Here is a 6089-nt window from a genome sequence, read left to right as displayed (position 1 = left end):
ATTTCCCAAAGTGCGCACTTACCAGAATGAGCGAAGCCACCGTTAGCTGCGCTGAATTTCAACTTGTGATATTCCCTTTAAAAAAATCATGGTTGAATAAACACAATCAAAACTTTTAAATAAAATGAGATATGTTTTTATGAGAAATGTACAACATGATATAATCCCTGCGTTGTTCTGGTTTAAAATGAAACCTGTTGCTCCTCTTCTCCTCATCATGTAACGTCAAACCGTGGTCTGTTTGTTGTGGTTAATCGTATAATAAAACTTTGCCAGACGGTTTTTAAAAAATCTTTGTCCACAAATTTTGAACCCACATTGTCAATAATGCATTTTACGAGCGGTACCTCAACGCAACATTAAAGATGTTTAAAGGAGCAGACCCGCATCCCCTATCAACAAATACCAGGTATAAATACAATTTGTTTATTTAACATGATTTCACAATTAAGCTGTTTCATGACATGCATGAAAACAGCTCTGTGTGTTTGTGTTTGTTTATTGTCAGCAAAGAAAAGTACAAATCCAACATAAGTCTCCATTCTGACAGTGTGCTCATTTTTTCAGTTTTTTTTATCACTGAATTCAAGATTTCATCCATCCATTCATTATCTACAAGATATCAGTGTTTCTTTTGTTTCTTCTTCTTGTTTTGGCAGCTGATTGAGGCAGTAGGTTGGCCCATTTTCATGCTCCAGAAGTACAAAGTGTCAAAAAATATATTATTATTATACTGGGCAGGATAGAAAAACTATGAGAAGACAGATTGGAAAAAATAAAAATGGTTTGGGAATCTGAAACTGCAGCAGAGAGGGGAGACACTGACCCTGCAGGACCGAAGAGTTTGGAGTAAACTGCTGGCTACTTTGAGAAAGAGATCCATTGTCAGATTTAGAAAAATACAAATACAAAGTTTGCTTTAGGAGGAAAAAACTCAGATTTTTAACTAATGTGTTGTTACAGTTACTGAAGAGTTTGGCACAATTTCCCTACCAAGTCGAAGCTGAATGGTAAGGACAAAGATTGAGGTTTCTGTTTTAAAGATATTTGGAATTACACATTCCTTTCTACAGTTTTGCAGTTCAAATTAACCAACCAGGTGGTTGATTAAGCTCCTTTTTAAGGTGAAGGAATGTTTTTCTTCTGAATCATTTCTCCAAACGGTAGTGGGGAGTTTCACTTTCCAACACCAGTTCCCAGTTTGTACAAACGATAACTGAAAGGACTGGCAGTGTAGGAGTTTTGTCCACATACCAAATGGGGGGTTTTGAATAACAAATGTGTGTGTACCCATGCCTTGAGTTTTATCATTAAAGGGACAGTTAGCCTCTGTCCTTAAATCTCCTCCAACACCCTGCTTATCTCCAGCCCTTGACTGGAACGTCGCTGTTTTCAACCCCTATCTTACAACTTTGTTTATTCTGGCTGCACAGAATCACTAAGACTAACTTTCTAGACATGTCTGGTGTTTTTGAGAGCTGCTAAAAGAGAAAGTAATGCAAACTGATTTTTAAGAATATATGTTTATTCTGAGGAGCCGGATGAATAGATTCCAGACTGAAAGTGTTCAAGAGATGAAAGATACAGTTTCTTTTTTCCTATCAGACGTGTCTTGTACTGCTGTAACTCACTTCTCTGCCAGTCCAGTCCTTCTCATGTAAAGCCAGAACTCCTCGCTTTCTCTAAACCTACAAAGATGAGGTGCAGCTCCCTCTGGCCTTGTCTGTACTTCTCCATCAGCATCCTTAACATTGCTTGGTATGAAATCGTACTGCTGCTAACAAAGCCTAGCATCCACCTTTCTTTCCACACATTTATTTCTTGACTCATTAGTTTCACACTTGTGTTCTTCAAACTTCTCCATTCCTCAGGTATCTTTTCTCAACCTTGAGGAACAATCTAACTCTACTGCCACCTAGACTCTTCCAACCTCTATGGTGGCGTCATCAGGACCAACTGCTGTTCCCTCTTCATCCTCTCTGAAGCTATCCTCTCTCCATCCCGACTAATCTTATCTACTTCCTGATCCACAACAGTCACCTCTTCTACTCTACATTCTCATTTTCCTTATTCATCAGCTTTTCAAAGTACTTTCTTCATCTTCTCATCACACACTTGGCATCTCTCATTGCATTTCCATCCCCATCCTTAATCAGCCTACCCTGTGGCACATCCTTCCCATGTCTATGTCTCTGCATCACCAACCTGTACAAATCAGTCTCTCCCTCCTTGCTGTCATCGTACATCACTTGTTTGACCTTTGCCACTCGTACCTTCGCCGTACACAGCATGTCCCTGAACTGCTGTGTGTCTCCACAGTCCTGTCAGTGTCTCACTTCTTTTCAGCTAACGTTTTTCTCTTTATTATTATGTTATTCTCATTCCACTACAAAGTCTTCTTATGCACTTTGATCCTTTGGATGAGACACCAAATATGCTCCTACCTCTCTACCGAATCATATTAGCTGCAGGCAAGGGTGAAAGTAGTTTTAAATTCTCGGGGGTACTATGATCTGGGTAGCTCTTGAATTGCTACAAAATAAAGCTGTATTTCCCTCAACCCACTGGCTGCAATGTTGACACCTTGAGATGTCATGAGACCTAAATCCTGAACATCATGGCATGGAGTGCATCCCAGTTTTCCATGTCTGGAATATAACCATTCATTTTATCTTTTAAACTGGTTCTATTGATCCTGTGTCCAGACAGAGGGATAATCAATAGCCCAGCATCATGACCTGTTTGTTCTGAAGATCCTGCAGCTTCTCTTCCTAACATGGCGCCTCCTCACCCTGACTCTCACACTGACAGGAGGAACCACAGAGCTCTGTTAGGTTAAAGCTCATCTTCTGAAGCTGGGATGTTTTTCCTCCAACAGGTTCCAGAGGAATCACCTCTGTTACGGAGTGAAGGTTTCTTCAAACAAGACGGAGGCTCGTATGTCTTTTACTGAACCTTTCTGTTCAGTTTTTATTGAAGAGGAAAACGACGACAGCTGATAACGGCAACAGCTGTTCGTAACCTAGCAACCCAAATGTCAACAAAAGCAAGATAGTGACAAAACAGAACCAGATCCTGTTAAGCATTCTTCAAAATAAAAAACTTCCTCTATTCAAATAAATCATGTCTCACACTTTGTAATTATATACTATCATATTCAATTCAATTAATAATAATCATCATGTAAATTATGCTTAACATATAATTGTAAATCAGTCACTTATCATGCAAAATACACTGAACAACATATACATGTAAAAAAGTCACAACAACCTCAAACCAGATGTTGGACTGGATTTTATTTCACTGTCATTTGTGAATGTTAGAGCCTCATATTCAACAGTGGAGCTATAAAGGTTGAAAAAGGTTATTATTTTGGAGAAGGTATCATAAACATCAATATTTCCACTAAATAAGAGGCAAAAACAAAAAGTTTCATAAAAGGAAAAGCCTCTCAGACTCTGAGCCTGACAGCGCCAAACTATTTTTTTATATATTAGACAATTAATTTAATTTCACACAATTATCGCGGTAGAAGCCATTTGTTTGTTAAATACTTAATGAAACTTGTTTACCGTGTTTGATGTTTGTTGTGAATGACGTATACTAACAGACTAACGAGATAATTAGTCCAAGTTTGTCGTTTATTGAACGTTAAGAAACTACAGCGGATGTGATGCACCAGGACAAAGGTAAACAAAGGTAAAGCAACCCGAACAGGTGATCAACTCTAAACCACTCGCACTTTTTTATTCTCCGTCTCTTTGTCATTTAAGCATACCCGTTGCCATGGCAACCGCCTGCGCTCCACAAGCCAACCAGAGATTACATTAAAAACATTCAGTCGGTTACGATATTAGGTTTTCAGGCTTGATATTTATTTTGCGATCATTAATAAGCCTCATGAACACAGCGGTGGTTGATTGGTTCATTTTAAACTCCTGCTCTGCTGGTTATTTTGGTAATGGAACCGAAACGCACAGGATTGCGCAACACCTTGTTGAAACAATAATCACTGAGATTATTATTGTTGTTGGGTCATTAATTTGAACACGTTTTGTGGATTTTTTTTCTTGTTCTTTAATAAAGTTACGAACGTTTTGATAAGGAGCCAGAGGACATGATGGTCTCATCGTCCTGGTTGCGTTCAGTTTGTCACCTCATGCTGAGACTCAAAACCTTCTGCGATCGTCGTATCGCACCGCTGCTCTAGTAAAGCACGAACAGTTCAGAAACATTATGAAATGAGAAAAAAAATGTATTCATTAACTGATTAAGTCTGTTTTAGATTGTTCTTGAAAACTTATCAGTCGCGGCTGCACAGTGAATCCACTGATGTTTTACAGCTGACAGCTGCTCCTCTCTTTTGCAGGTACTGCGTACCCCCGCTAAATCTTTTAGGGGTACGCAGTACCCTGCCGTACCCCCTTACTTTCACCCCTGGCTGTAGCTGTGCAGTCATCTGGGAACACCTCCTGTCCCAACTCTTTCCTGAAACACCACAACACTTCAGTTTTCATCCTACAGCTCACTATGCTGCCAACTGCTAATCTCCTTCAGATTACAACCTCTACATAAAATGTAATCCACATTTTATGTAGATTACATAAAATGTGGAAAGAGTGGAGGTGTGCTTCTACCTCCACTCTTTCAAGTCCCTCTGTGTTCACACTTGTTCTTGAAGAAAGTATTTTCAACAGCCATTTCCATCCTTTTTGCAAAGTCTGCCATCATCTGTCCCTCTTCCTTCCTATCCTGGATACCAAACCTACACACCTCGTCTCTGTTCCCTTCACCAACACATCCGCTAAAGTCTGCAGCGGCCACTGACCTCTGAACTTTAGGATTACTGACTGCTAACTCACATCCTCCCTGTTTGGCACAACCACAAACTGCACTGATCATCATACCTTCAGTTTATTTTGAGCTGGAGACTCGTCACTTCTACAACAATCTATTTCCTTTTATTTAGCTCCATTTTTTTGTAATGTAAACATCTGAACATGCAACTTTAGGCACATGTCTTAGCATGTACTTTATTTGATTTTATTGCCATCTTTTTGCCAGACCATGACTTGGCATGTTCTGAGCACACCAAAATGTTTTATCAGTTAAGAGCAAACGCTCGGTGCCCATGTGTTGGCGCAGTTAAGCAGGAGTTTCACCATTTCACTGGCAAGTCAAAGCTGGATGGTCAAGATAGAGATTTAGGTTTCGGTTTCACTTACTCTGAGAAATTACAGACACTTTACCAAAAACTAAAGAAAAAAAGAGAAAATGCAAGTATTTCTATAACAAAGTGTCAATAAGTGTTGCTTATTCCATGTTGATGTTTTTGGACCGCTCCCTGTCAAACAGGAATTCACCCAGATTTCATTCGACGTGGAACGATGAACTCAATGACCCCAAACACACACAAACACACACATTTCTACAGTGAAACATCAGAGAAGTTTAACAAACTCTAAATAATTCATACCTCACAAAATGCTGAGGTAGATCAAAACATTAGGAGTAATTGTTTTCAGTTTTGAAGTCGTATTTTAGGAGCTTTTGGTGAATCTGTGTTGCTTGCATTAGACCACAGACTAACCCAGTATTTACGCCAGCAGACCTCATTTAGACGTATTTTTATGTCTTTGTCATATTTTGTTCCTCTGGCTTCAACTTTGACTTGTGTAAAATGTTGTGATTATCCATCATTCCATCTATTTTCTGCACACCCTTGTCCCTCAGTGGGGTCGGGAGGGTTGCTGGTGCCTCTCCAGCTAACGTTCCGGGCGAGAGGCGGGGTATGTTGTGATTATCCACTACGATATTTTGACTTCTTATTTTGTTTGGGTGTCATACTTACAGTATACTTGCTTTTCCTGCAGTCATCTGATTTATTCCCAGCTCTCAGTGGAAAATTAGGATAATCTGGTTTAAATAAATGAAATCAATGTTTTGATGCCAGTAGAAGACAAGTTGTTCTCACGTGGAGTTGTTTTCAGGACTGTAAATCCTTTAAGTTCTCTTATTTGTGGATTTCAGCCTGACCTTGAACAGCAGACGCTCACCCAGCTCACAGGTTTTCTGACTGACATTCA

The sequence above is a fragment of the Poecilia reticulata genome, linkage group LG5 (genome assembly GCF_000633615.1).
Source record: "Poecilia reticulata strain Guanapo linkage group LG5, Guppy_female_1.0+MT, whole genome shotgun sequence".
In the NCBI taxonomy this organism is placed as follows: Eukaryota; Metazoa; Chordata; class Actinopteri; order Cyprinodontiformes; family Poeciliidae; genus Poecilia; species Poecilia reticulata.
The sequence above is the reverse complement of the archived record's forward strand: the minus strand, read 5'-3'. Positions refer to the sequence as shown.